Source organism: Physeter macrocephalus, chromosome 2 (assembly GCF_002837175.3).
Source record: "Physeter macrocephalus isolate SW-GA chromosome 2, ASM283717v5, whole genome shotgun sequence".
Classification (NCBI taxonomy): domain Eukaryota; kingdom Metazoa; phylum Chordata; class Mammalia; order Artiodactyla; family Physeteridae; genus Physeter; species Physeter macrocephalus.
The window spans coordinates 138,490,817-138,505,527 of NC_041215.1; the positions used below are offsets into that span (position 1 = coordinate 138,490,817).

Here is a 14,711-nt window from a genome sequence, read left to right on the forward strand (position 1 = left end):
GCCCGTGCTCTGCAACGGGAGAGGCCACAACAGTGAGGGGCCCGCGTACCACCAAAAAAAAAAAAAAAAAAAAAAAAAAAATCATGTGCTTTAAAGATGGAGGAAAGGGCCACAAGGAATGCAGGTGGCTTCAAGAAGCTGGGAAAGGCAAGAAATGGATTCTCCCCTAAAGCTTCCAGAAGGAAGCCCTGCTGACACCTTGACTTAACCCCAGTGAGACTGGTTTCAGCCAAGTTTGTGGTAATTTGTTACATCAGCAATAGGAAACTAACACACCAATGAAACAGTGAATATAAGCAAAATGGCTATTAAGCCCCTTAGATAACTGGTTGATAAAAAACTTTATAAGGGACAGAATCAGCCTTCAGACACTTCATTCACTGATCACTTGTAACATAACGAAGAGAAAGACAGCCAGACATTACGCCTCCTGGTATAATGCAATATGAAGTACACAGCACAATCTTTGATGTGTTCTTGACACCCTCCCTACACCAGCTTTGCCAAAACAAACAAACAAAAACCCCCAAACCCCAAATAACCACCCCCAAACCAATTAAGCATCTAAACCTAGCTACCAGTTTACAGAAAATATGAGGATCAGAGGAATATACCACATGCCACCACAACAATACAATCAACCAAATGCAGAATGTGGGAAAATCCACAGCACAAATGGCCCTGTTGCTTTCATAAACAAGTGGCATTTTTTTGAAAACAAGAAAAGGGATTGTTACAGATTTTAAAATTGTTTAGATTTTTAATGCAGTGTGGACACTTTCTTTGGGTTTTCTTTGACTCAAACAAACCAAGTGTAAAGACATATTTTATGACCTTTGGAGAAAACTGAACACAGAATAGATACTGGATGATATTAACAAAATATAGTTAATTTTGCTAGGTAAAATTTCTTTCAAGCCCTCATCTACTGAAGATACATGCTAAAGTATCTACAAGTGACATGAAATGTGATATTTGCTTTAAAATACTCAAACTCAAAATTAAAAGTATGACAAGTGCAGAACAAGCAAGGAAAGATAAAATAAAAATGGCAAAATGCTGACAACTCTTAAAGTTGGGTGACAGGTATATGAAATATCAATATTCTCTCCTATTTTGGGATATGTTTGAAGGTTTTCCTAACAAAAAGGTGTAAAAAAAGAAAAAGATCAAAGAGCACTACTTATCAGGGCATACAGGATGCTACCAAAGCTATACTCTGAGGATGAATCAAACTTGTAAATTTTATTATAAGAAGAAATGAAGATAAATGAGCTAATCAGCATTCAAAGCAAGATAGAAAGAGAAAATCAAAGAAAGTACATGGAATAAATAAACAAAGAACGGGTGAAACAGAAAACAAAAACTAACAAAATACAGCTGGTGTGGTCAATCAAAACCAAAATCAGTTTCTCTGAAAAAAGCAATTGAAGAGCAATTAACTCTTTCAAGTCTGATAAATACAAGGAAAGAGCACACAAAGAATACAAGTGCACAATGATATAATATTATCCTTGCCTGGTATTGAAATAAGAAGTGTTATAAATGGCAGTAATTATATCTTCTGGTAGTTCCCAAGGAAGTAGGAGCTTCTTTGCCCCATGAATTATTTTTGTATCTCACTGGCATCAGTTGGGTTCTGAGCCCATCAGAGGACCAATAACTATAGTCAAGGGGCCAAGGGGATGGAATATGTCTATTAGCTACAGCCAATCAGGGTCCACCCACGCAGCTGGGCCATTTCAACCAAACACATGGCCTGTACATGGTAAAAAGGGTGGCTCCCCAGAGGAAAATTAGGGCACTGCTTTGCCTCCCCAAAACAATGAGTGGGTGCTGCAGAGAAAAGAGATTATCAACTACAAACCAGTTTACAAACATATAAAATTTTAAACAAAACACCAGCCCAGTAAATCCACGCTAAATTTAGAGAATAAGGCACCATGACTAAGTAGGTCTGTTCTAGGGATGCAGTAAAGATTCAATATTAGGTAATGTATACATCTCACATTTACAGCTCAAAGGAGGACAAAAAAACATATATACATGACTGATAGATGGCCATTTAAAAAAGTCCATCTGACTGATGAAATTCAAGCATCTATTCCTTGCTTCCTATGGAATGTAACTTCAGGAATAGAAGGAAATGGCAATACGAAGAGTATTTCCCAGAAGTAAAATGTATCACAATTAGTGAAAAGCCAAAATTATCCTATTAAAGTAAGTAAAAAAACAGCAAAGATGTCTACTATGGTCAAAGACTGTCAAACACGCAACCTAAGGGGAAACAATTAAGCTAAGACACAAATGCCACTATTTGCAGATGACCATCTGTCTAGAAAACCCCTCTACTATAATGAAAAGCTAGGAAAACTGAAGGGAAGTTCAGTGTTAGCAAAACAACACACACACTAGATGCCTGAGTCATGGAGCAGTTTCATCATCCAGGACACTCATCACAGAGATGTCTGTTTCCGCCCCCGCCCCCCCCGCAAGTTCATCTACACCCTCAAGGAAATGCCAAATAACATCTGCATCTGCGGTAGGCTAAACAATGGTCACCCGAAGATATCAGGTCCTGATATTTGGAATTTAAATGTTACCTTACCTGGAAAAAGTCTTTCCAGAAGTGCTTAAAGATTACCCTGGATTATCTGGATGGGTCCATTACAAGTGTCATTCTGAAAGAGAGGCAAAGAGACAACACAGAGAAAGCTTATATGAAGGTGGAGGCAGACACTGGAACACACAAGCCAAAGAAAATGGGAGCAGCCACCAGAAGCTGGAAGGGGCAAAGGACAGTTTCTCCCCTAAAGCCCCCAGAGGGCGTGTGGCCCTGCCAGATTTTAGATTTCTAGCTCCAGAACTGTGAGAGAACAAATTGGTGTTGTTTTAAGCTACTAAATTTGTGGTAATTTATTTTCGCAGCCCTAGGAAACTTAGCACAACGTCCCCGTAGGTTTTGTTTTTCAATATATACACTGTAAAAAAGACTCCCAAATTCACCTAAAAATAAAATTGTTCTAGGTTATTTGGAAAAAAGAAAAAAAGGGGGAAAAAGAAAAAACATTCAACCTAAAGTTAAGTAAAGCACACCATAAAGCAACAGTAATCAGTACTTGGTGGTTTTTGCTAAGGAAAAAGAAAAAGGACAAATGAAACAAACTCATGTGTAACTATGAGTTTAGCATTTGAAACAAGGGCCATTTCAAATCAGCAAGGAAGGATGGACTAGGCAATAAACAGAACTGGGCCCATCTGCAATCCATTTTGGAAAAAATATAAAGGTTGAGCCCTACCTCACACCATATGCCAAAATAAATTTCAGCTGGATTAGAGATCTGGCCATAAAAAATCAAGCCTTGAGGAATTCGAAGACTGGGGAGAAAAACCTGTGATTTGAGGGTGCAAAGGCCTACTGATAATACAGACTGCAGACATCATCAAGGAAGATACTGACTCATTTGACCGTATTAGAGCTTAAGAATTTTGTATAGTAAAGGCTATCATATAGAAGTCAGGACACAAACAGAGTTTTTCTCTGGTTGGGAAACATCTGAATAGACTAGGACCTATCAACACACAGTTCATGGAAAACTAAGACATACGGCACATAAACCCATGAACAGGTGTGTTCGTCTTCATTCTGCCCTTATACTATGAGATCTACAAAGATGAACAGAAGTGATGCAGGTTTTGAAATGGTGAGGAAAATTGGCTTCTCTATCGTTGAGGATGTGTAACATTAGAAGGCAATTTAAGAACACAAATAATCGGGCTTCCCTGGTGGTGCAGTGGTTAAGAATCCTCCTGCCAACGCAGGGGACACAGGTTCGAGCCCTGGTTCGGGAAGATCCCACATGCCATGGAGCAACTAAGCCCGTGCGCCACAACTACTGAGCCTGTGCTCTAGAGCCCATGAGCCACAACTACTGAGCCCACGAGCCACAACTACTGAAGCCCGCCCACCTAGAGCCCGTGCTCCGCAACAAGAGAAGCCACCGCAGTGAGAAGCCTGCACACTGCAACAAAGAGTAGCCCCTGCTCGCTGCAACCAGAGAAAGCTGGCGCACAGCAACGAAGCCCCAACACAGCCAAAATGAATAAAATTAATTAATTTTAAAAAACCCCACAAATAAGCGACATACACATAATCCAATTCAGTGATAACACTCCAAAGAAGCTACTCTCCAGAAGTACCTGCACAAGAACACAGATGGCATAGGTATAATAGGTATAAGAAGGCTCAGAGAAGCATAGTGACATGCAAAGAACTGGAAAAACACAACTGTGCACCTGTGAGATAGCGGTAACTAACTACACAGTGACGCATCAATACCATACAGCAGGCATCACCAACAATGAAGCAATGGCTCAGGTAACAGCCTCGAAAGGGCAAAAAGATAGTGCACAGAACTTTATTTTGAGAAACTGGGATATGAGTTCCACATAAGGGGGTGTCCACATACCGAGGGCATCAGAGGCTGAGTGAGAGGAAGAGAGCAGAGGGCACCGGTGCAGCAGAGGGGCAGCAACAGGAGACTGGGAACACACACGGTGACTAGTCAAATAAGTAAATATATTAGGGACACTGGCACCCAGGACTGTCACTGTTGGAAAAGGAGCTACCAATTCGGAAAGCGAGAGACTGGAACGAACCCTGTGGTATTAGATAGAAACCGAGGTTCTGAAATGAACTCGTGTCTTTCAACATACAGAGATGTAAAAACAAACGTGTTGTAAATACACAGGCATCTGTATATCTGTGTGCGTGCATGTGTACAATACATGTACGTGCACACACACCCCCACACACACTCCATCTCTGTCCACTAAGAGGGCCTGAGTGCATTAACACCCCAACAATAGCCCAACTGGTGCCCACATTCTGCTTCTCTGAGTACCAACTGTCATAAAATGGAACTGGGCCTCCTCAAAGAAAAGGCTGATTTCAGGTCTGGGGCAGGAAAAGCATTGTACATGAAGAGCCCAGAGTACCTTGCTGTACCAGAAAGCAAGAAGTATTAAATGAATGATGGGGACTTACCCAAGCCAGGACACAGCAGCTGGCTTTAAGGGGCTCCCACTGGCCAAACATGGGAAAATACGAACATCAAAATAAATAATGATAATAAAAGATGACAACCAACTGACTAAAACGGGAAACTCTTAGCCTGCACTGATAGAAATGAGTGAATTGAAGGTTTGACAGGAACAGATACTTAGTTTCAAAAGCACCTCCTCCCACAGTATACTTATCAATCACAAAGACCTCACGGTGGAGAAGCCTGGCAGACACCACCTCCATCAAGTGAGCCAAGCAAGCATCGCTGGTTAACGGGACAAATCGAAATCGCGTGCCATCTGATACAATGCCGAGAAAAGGGCCCAGCAGTCCTTCTGTGCTATTCCAGCCGAAGATGCAAAACCTGAATCAAATCGAAGGGAACAGACGAACCCACTATCAGGGACACTCTGCAAACTAACTGCTTGTGGTCATCAAGTGTCAAGGTGAGGAGAGTCAAGGTAAGATGGGGCAAATGCTCCAGTGTAGGAGAGACTAGAGACCTGACAAGGAGTGTCAACACAGGGCTGTGAACTGGGTCTTTCTGGTGAAGCGTGAACTGGTCTGAAGGTAGCAAAGTATTCATGTGTGTGAGCGGTTGTACTAAGTCTCTTGTTTGCAGGAAACACACTGAAATAGCCAAGGGTGATGAGGTTTCACGTCCCCAAGTTACTTGCAGGTGGTTCAGAAAAAAGTGTTTTGTACCATACTTGAAACTGCTCTTAAAGTATGAGAGTTAAAAAACATTTTTTTTTAAAGAGGAGAGTACTACTTTTGTAATTAGAAAAAATAAATGCCTTAATTTGGAAATAAACACATTGAGGTAGGAGGGGGTGGCAAATGACACTGACCATCCAACTCCAAGTCAAACCCAAGTTTAATAATGTATGTCTGACTATGAGTTCACCTATTTACATCAGTGCACTTCTCATTCACATTTTATGGAGCATAACAAAGTTTTACCTCAATTTTATAATATTGTGATGATACTAAAGGCTGTTACACATTAGTTTTTCAAAGTTCATGAAAGCAGATTTTTATTTTATTTTTTAAAATTATTTTTAATTTTCTTATTTGTGATTTACTTATTTAACTACCTATTTATCTATTAATGTCTATTTATCTATTAACTTACTTATCTATTTACTTACCTATCTATTTATCTGTTTACTTATCTATCTATCTGCCGCACCGCGGCATGTGGAACTTTCCCAACCAAGGATCAAACCCGTGCCCCCTGCAGTGGAAGCGTGCACTCTTAACCACTGGACCATCAGGGAAGTCCAAAAGCAGAATTTTAAACCATCAGACAGTGTCAAGAAAGCTGCTGACAGCATCACATCAACATGCTGAGCAGCACACCCCAAATGACGTCAGGGTCCACGGCGGGACTCCTGCAGAGGAGGAAGGAGGCCTGCGGGGGAGCAGAGGTGCTCCGAGAGCTTTTCAGACACCACAGGCAGAAGCAGAGCACGAGGGACGCGCCCATCTGAGCTAGCCGCCAGTCACAGACTGTTCTCTGGGCAAGAAGCAAAACTCAGAGACGCCAGCAGCTGGAGCCAGCAATGCCACGTAAGGGACCATGGCCCAAGGAGAGGGGAGCGATATTTAGGCTGGGCAAAGAGACTGACCACTCGATCAACAACGGCTTAAAAGAGAGAAAAACCCTCACATACCCCTACCACTTCAGGACTGGGGTGAGGAGATAACAAGACAAGCAAAGCTACCTTTGTGAATTAAAACCGTCCTATAAGAAGCCTTCTAATGCATATCCAGTAAGTTCTAAACAGGCTAAAACCAAAATCCTACACCTTCAATAAAGCCATATACCAACTGACACCAAAAACCTAATCACTATACAATCCTGTGAGATTTGATAGAAATTCCCACAGATCACCACTGAATCCTTCATATGCCATTTCTTCCTTGAAGATTTGGTCCTAACACTACCCACACAGTGTGGAACCATCCAGAAGAAATCAAGGGCTGGAGGTTTACACACACTCTCTCCAGCTCAGCGGCATCTCTGAAGCCCCAAGCAACCAAGGACGAGAAGGTGAGGCTGTCACGCCACACTGCTCCAAAAGCAAAGGCACGTCTCACGGGTCAAAGGAAAGCCAACCCGTGTTTTCAAAGATCAAAAAGAGAGTGTTGCCTTTCCCAGTAACACCATCGTTTCCTCCCTGCCCAATCTTTCAGAAAAGAGCTACACTTAACCCAATCTCAAGGGCACACAGCAATCATCTCCAGCACCTGTGAAATTAAGGGATGGCCCCAAACAGCAGCAAGCCTGATGGGTCACCTGGCTGCAGCTGGCTCTGGTCTGGATGAACCAGAGACCGCCGGGCTGAGCTTAGGAGCCAAGGGGCCCTGGGCACAGACAGCCTGGCAGCACTGCTGAGCTCACTGCTCTGGGGACAAAGGCAATACAGCACTTTGGTCTCAGGGGCAGGAGAGTCAGCTCCAAGCAAAAGCAAATGTATCAAAACAGAAGCCTTGTTTCTAAAGAAGAAAACTGTATTCTTCAAATTGATCTCACACACACTGATTTAAGCCAGTGCTATAAGAACACCTAACTAATCTTACACTTATGAGAAAAACTCAAAAGTCAATATAATTCAGTAATTCCATCTGAAAGGTATTTATAAATGAGCTAAGTATTAATAAAATTAGAAAGCATGTCACATAAAAGTGAAATGAACAGTAACATACAAAATAAAACCGATTAGGATAATGCATCATCCTTGATTTTGTTCGCACCTGACCTGTCATCACCTAACACCCTACGTCCGGGAGTCAGTGCACCATCTCAAGTGAGGGAGAAGTGAATTTAAAGTCCCACCCAGACACCTCAAAGCCTTCTATTTATAAGTTACAGGACACCACCAAGTTAAAGTTAACACGGTTCATAGCTGTCAGAATGGTACATCAGAAAGACAGGAAAGATCACATAGAGCCATCCTTTCCTCTTTTATTACTCTTTTTTAATTTCTAAAGAAAAAGAGTTAAAACAAGGACGAAAAGCTTTCAACTCTGTACATCAAAGAATCAGAAACCACACCCTGTATACTGAGAAGGGAGCCCTGAGAGGCAGAGCCACTTCTCAGCAAGTCACTCACCTCAACCAGAACTTCAAAAACCGCAAAAAATGCCAAATACACGACACCCTTTCAAAAATTATTTCTTCTAACTCTACAGCTGCACTGCTTTCTCCTTCCCTCTGGCCTCTGCTAGTCCTGAGGGGCCCGGTGGTCAGGGCGTGTTCACCAGCTTCCATTTCCCCCAAGGCTGTCTGCTGTGGTAACCTCCTCAGGAGCGCAGCTCTCTCCAGAGCCTCCTGATGGAAACCTCCTAAGAGGCCAGAGCAGTTGCCATGCAGGCCGTTGCTATCAAGGCACCTGCACGAAGACTGCTTTCCCTCCCCCGGGAACCATCCGCCCAGAGGTCTGCAGGATGACGAGGGGCAGGGAGCTCGGCACTACGCCCCCTGGCGCCTGACCCTCGTTAGTCAAAGAGACTCCTCCTGACTCACAGCGCCCTCCCTCCCAGTCCGCTTCTACTTAACTCCAGTCGCCCAGGCCAAGCGATGCACAGGCCTAACGGGTGGTGCACAGAACTTCCCTGGAAGAGCACAACAGGTTATGCAACAGAGAGAATGCTGCACACTGAATGCCTCTGGCCAAAGGTATTTCCTTCCTCCAGAGAGAAACCAACAGGAGTAGCACTGGTCCAGCCTGCACTGTGTCTAGAAGCTGTAGGTGCCGTGATGACTCACAGCTGGGAAGACGGTGTACCTGCCCGTGGACAGAGCTGGGCAGTGGAACTGCTACGCAGAGTTCTCCCTCCGCCAGCAGAGCGAGGCCAGCTCAACCCATGCCCCAAAACAAGATGCTAGAAGCTTAGAGAAGGAAGCATGCCGATAAAGGTGAGACAGCATAGAAAACAGGCAGGAGGACACTTGGCTTCCCAAGCATCGGTGAGCCCCATGATACCAAGCTGCACTGCCGCAAAGAAGGTCCGTCCGTGCTCAGCATGCTTCCGGATCTCGGCAACGTGCCGGCCGAGCACATCCAAGCCTCTGGAGAAAGCCGCACTACAAAACCACCTGTGAAGGCCAGAGTCAACGGTGGTTGAAGAACACAAGAGCAACAGGTTGAGATGTGGCCTGCAGACTGCCTTATTTCTGTGTCCAGCACACCCCTCAGAGCCTAGAAAGCTGCTCTGGCTTGCAGCAGCCCATGGTAATTCACCAAAAGTCAAGAAAGACAAGAGTCCAGAATCAACACTGTCCTGTCTGTTCATCCCCTCCAAACACACAGGGCACCTGCCACAGCCAGAATACCCTGCTGCGCCAGGGGGTCCAAAACAAGGACAAGTCTACCAGTGGCTTATCCTGTTACCCAAATGAAGGGTGGGGCAGGTAAAGCTAAGCGGGGACTTACCCCACCAGACCTGTGTAGTCATATGATGACATCACGGAGGCATCCAGAGGCGGTGGAGCTGGGTTGCTGCGATAGGAAGATGGAAACACCAGTCCAGCAAGAGTGAAAGCTGACCCCCTGACGGTGGCTGAGGACTGGCCGACAGCAGCCGTTTGTTTACAGGCTACTGCAGAGATGGGCCCTGAGTGCTCAATGGCTTTAGGTCTGGGACTCTGATTTGTTCACTTCCTTCCGGGAAACCTAATGACAGATATGCACTTGGTGACAAATAAACGCCTGATGAGGAATCAATGATATTCAAAATTCTAAGGGACACAGACCAATTTTAGTGTGTTTCCTTCAGGGTAGAATATCTACCTTGCTCCAAAGGCCTGGGTGGCCCCGCTCCTGGACATTACATCACCTCTGGATCCCAAATTTTAGAGAAACTCTAGAGATGCTGAGAGGAAACACGAGGTAAATTGTCAAGGCTGAATGTTTAAATGTGTGAACTTCTGAAAATGAGGACCAAGACAAGGAAAAAAAAAATCACAGATCCTGACTTCTCTGTGCCTCTGTCTCCTGTCCTGCAAAAGGGAGCTGACATTAGTATGGACCCTTTGGTGTCACTGTGAGGATTAAGAGAGCTTACATGCAGTGCTTAGCCCGGGCCTGGCAGAGTAAGCCTGGGGAGAACTTTCTGGGACCACGGCCCTCCTCGGTATCTGTGACAGCCACGAGAACTCTGGCAGTGCAGGCAGCACAGCCGTAACTCAGCCGCACTTGCCAGTGGCCTCACCCTACCAGGCTCCACTCTCCTTGACTGAAAAATGGGGCCTGTGACCGCTACATCCTAGAGCCCTCCAAGAACGGAGCCGGTAAAGCAGGACTTCTCAACCTCAGTGCTGCTGACCTCGTGACCAGGCAGTTCCGCCTTATGACCACACAATTCTTCCTTGTGGGGGGGGCCTGGGCACTGCAGAATGGTGAGCACCTCTGGCCTCTAACCATGAGATGCCAGCAGCACTCCCAACTCATGACAACCAAAAATGTTTCCAGATATTCTGGGGCGTGGGGGGTAAGATCGCCTGGTTGAACCATTGCTGGAAATAAAGGTCATGATGCCTGGCGTGTAGGAAGCAACAAAAAAGCTTTAATAGGCAAGGCTTTTTTTAATCACTCGTGCATCCCTGAAACATCACAAAACGGGATGCTGTATGAGTGACTATTAGCTCCAGGTGTCACCCTTCCAAGTTGAAAAACTAAGTTTCTGATAAACTGAATTGACCAAGGGCGGGGGTGGGGGGCAGGGGGGGAACGCTGGGAGGGGAGGGGGAAAGCTGAATGCCTCTGGCCAAAGGTATTTCCTTCCTCCAGAGAGAAACCAACAGGAGTAGCACTGGTCCAGCCTGCACTGTGTCTAGAAGCTGTAGGTGCCGTGATGACTCACAGCTGGGAAGACGGTGTACCTGCCCGTGGACAGAGCTGGGCAGTGGAACTGCTACGCAGAGTTCTCCCTCCGCCAGCAGAGCGAGGCCAGCTCAACCCATGCCCCAAAACAAGATGCTAGAAGCTTAGAGAAGGAAGCATGCCGATAAAGGTGAGACAGCATAGAAAACAGGCAGGAGGACACTTGGCTTCCCAAGCATCGGTGAGCCCCATGATACCAAGCTGCACTGCCGCAAAGAAGGTCCGTCCGTGCTCAGCATGCTTCCGGATCTCGGCAACGTGCCGGCCGAGCACATCCAAGCCTCTGGAGAAAGCCGCACTACAAAACCACCTGTGAAGGCCAGAGTCAACGGTGGTTGAAGAACACAAGAGCAACAGGTTGAGATGTGGCCTGCAGACTGCCTTATTTCTGTGTCCAGCACACCCCTCAGAGCCTAGAAAGCTGCTCTGGCTTGCAGCAGCCCATGGTAATTCACCAAAAGTCAAGAAAGACAAGAGTCCAGAATCAACACTGTCCTGTCTGTTCATCCCCTCCAAACACACAGGGCACCTGCCACAGCCAGAATACCCTGCTGCGCCAGGGGGTCCAAAACAAGGACAAGTCTACCAGTGGCTTATCCTGTTACCCAAATGAAGGGTGGGGCAGGTAAAGCTAAGCGGGGACTTACCCCACCAGACCTGTGTAGTCATATGATGACATCACGGAGGCATCCAGAGGCGGTGGAGCTGGGTTGCTGCGATAGGAAGATGGAAACACCAGTCCAGCAAGAGTGAAAGCTGACCCCCTGACGGTGGCTGAGGACTGGCCGACAGCAGCCGTTTGTTTACAGGCTACTGCAGAGATGGGCCCTGAGTGCTCAATGGCTTTAGGTCTGGGACTCTGATTTGTTCACTTCCTTCCGGGAAACCTAATGACAGATATGCACTTGGTGACAAATAAACGCCTGATGAGGAATCAATGATATTCAAAATTCTAAGGGACACAGACCAATTTTAGTGTGTTTCCTTCAGGGTAGAATATCTACCTTGCTCCAAAGGCCTGGGTGGCCCCGCTCCTGGACATTACATCACCTCTGGATCCCAAATTTTAGAGAAACTCTAGAGATGCTGAGAGGAAACACGAGGTAAATTGTCAAGGCTGAATGTTTAAATGTGTGAACTTCTGAAAATGAGGACCAAGACAAGGAAAAAAAAAATCACAGATCCTGACTTCTCTGTGCCTCTGTCTCCTGTCCTGCAAAAGGGAGCTGACATTAGTATGGACCCTTTGGTGTCACTGTGAGGATTAAGAGAGCTTACATGCAGTGCTTAGCCCGGGCCTGGCAGAGTAAGCCTGGGGAGAACTTTCTGGGACCACGGCCCTCCTCGGTATCTGTGACAGCCACGAGAACTCTGGCAGTGCAGGCAGCACAGCCGTAACTCAGCCGCACTTGCCAGTGGCCTCACCCTACCAGGCTCCACTCTCCTTGACTGAAAAATGGGGCCTGTGACCGCTACATCCTAGAGCCCTCCAAGAACGGAGCCGGTAAAGCAGGACTTCTCAACCTCAGTGCTGCTGACCTCGTGACCAGGCAGTTCCGCCTTATGACCACACAATTCTTCCTTGTGGGGGGGGCCTGGGCACTGCAGAATGGTGAGCACCTCTGGCCTCTAACCATGAGATGCCAGCAGCACTCCCAACTCATGACAACCAAAAATGTTTCCAGATATTCTGGGGCGTGGGGGGTAAGATCGCCTGGTTGAACCATTGCTGGAAATAAAGGTCATGATGCCTGGCGTGTAGGAAGCAACAAAAAAGCTTTAATAGGCAAGGCTTTTTTTAATCACTCGTGCATCCCTGAAACATCACAAAACGGGATGCTGTATGAGTGACTATTAGCTCCAGGTGTCACCCTTCCAAGTTGAAAAACTAAGTTTCTGATAAACTGAATTGACCAAGGGCGGGGGTGGGGGGCAGGGGGGGAACGCTGGGAGGGGAGGGGGAAAGGGAGGGAGGAAATGAATGAAGGAAAGGAAGGAAGGAAGGAAGAAAACAAACCACCTCAGAGACTCCTTTCTTATCTTTGAGAGAAAGAAGCTAAAGTCCTACAGATCAAGAAACACCCAAAACCACAAGGCTGATTAAGAACAAGTTTAAACTGAAGTACATTCAGGTCTCCTGACTCCCAGTCCAGTGGAGAACTACCTTCCCCACCTGTACAAACATCTCCACCCTCTGCCCCGTCTGGTAGAAAGAACCAATGCCTAAGACCCAAGCACCGCTGCATGTCTGACAATGTCCACAGCCAGGAACGTCTCAGAATAGAAATTCACACAAATAAAAGGCAAACCTGAGCGTGCTTTCAGAAAAGAATCCATCCTAATTGCTCAATGGCACTTGCTACCTAACTACTGGTTTCTGCATCAGCAACTTCCTGCCTCTCCTTAACCTAGATGAGGGCTGCTGTTCCAGCTGTGGGGTCTCAGGGCACAGATAAGCCTCCTGAGAGGATCCTGCACCCATGGCAGAGCCTGGGATGGGAGGGGCAGGGGCCATGGGGACTACATTCATACCAGTTTTATTAACTGATAGTATGAATACGACAATACGGTCGACCAAAGAATGATCTTTAGCATAAAAATACTGTAAAACACAACAACAGAAATAAAAATTGGCAATCTTCTTGATTCTTCCTCAAGAAATATCTCCAAAACTATTGTTTTATCTAATATTTTTTCTTGGCTATATTAATACGTGGTCTAAATAAAAAATAAGATCACATTACATGCATTGTTTCACCACTTGCCACACTTACTTCCATTTAAAAATGCATATGGCTGTCTTTCCAAGTTTTACATACAAGTTTACCTATGTTAACAACTGCACGTTGCATGGAATAACCATAAAATAAACCCCCTGCTGATGTTGTTTTGTTTTGTTTTCCGATTACAAGCACTGCAGAAAAGAGTACCATCTGTTCACTCAAGCCTGTACCTCGACAGGTTAAATTCCTAGAAATACAATTACATGATTACAGGAGATGTGTGGATAGGCACTGCAAAGGCAAAATTTACCCTCCCAATGAATTAAACTATCTACACTCCACGACGTCGGGGCATACCTGTCGCCCTCACCTTTGGTAACTAAAATGGCCACGTTTATTTTCCCCAGTCTGTAGGGGAAATATGATTTTAATGTCAAGTCTTTGATCATCAGTGAAAACTAAAAATCTTGCTCTGCATACTGGCCATGTGAACTTCTTGACTATGAAGACGGGCCTATTCACAACCTCCATCCACTTTCCTACCAGGGCCTTCAGCACACATTTAAGACAATGTAAAACCCACAGCTGGGCTATAAAAGGTGTAGTAAATAACAGAAGAACAATGAATTTAACTGCAACTCAAGTTGTAAGCTAAAAATAACATTGCTAAAGGGCAGCCAGGCAAAAGTAGTAAGAAAATACTGTCAAAAAGGACAGTTTTCTGTGTTTTTGTTTGTTTGTTTGTTTTGCCTTTCATGCCTCTTAGCCGAAGGGTGTGGTTTTTTTCCCCTCTGGAAAGGGAGCTAGAATCTTTGGACTGGGGACACCAGTTACAGTGGAGTGATGGCAAACCATTCTGAAGACAGGGGAAGTAACTTCTTCCACAGTTATTGCTAAGATTGTGGCCTTCTCCCCTCACTTGGCCCCCAGGCAAGAGGCTGGAAGGTATTTCTCTGGAGAGCCCAAAGAGACTTGAAGAAGCTGACAGGGTGCTGTAAGGAAATGGCCCAGCCAGATGCCTCTACAGCGAAT

At 45.5% G+C, this 14,711-nt stretch overlaps 1 protein-coding gene across 3 annotated transcripts in view; it reads right to left on the reverse strand.

Moving 5' to 3' along the window:
• The window catches only part of HDLBP (high density lipoprotein binding protein), a 71,509-nt gene that overhangs the window by 52,120 nt on the left and 4,678 nt on the right, over positions 1-14,711 (reverse strand). For 2 of the 3 annotated variants that reach the window (XM_007127808.4, XM_028483506.2), the window contains one exon: positions 2,609-2,681. The exons of the other annotated variant lie outside the window; for it this stretch is intronic. The gene's annotated coding sequence lies outside the window, so the exon portion shown is untranslated. The remainder of the gene's footprint in view (positions 1-2,608; positions 2,682-14,711) is intronic. 3 annotated transcript variants of the gene reach the window in all.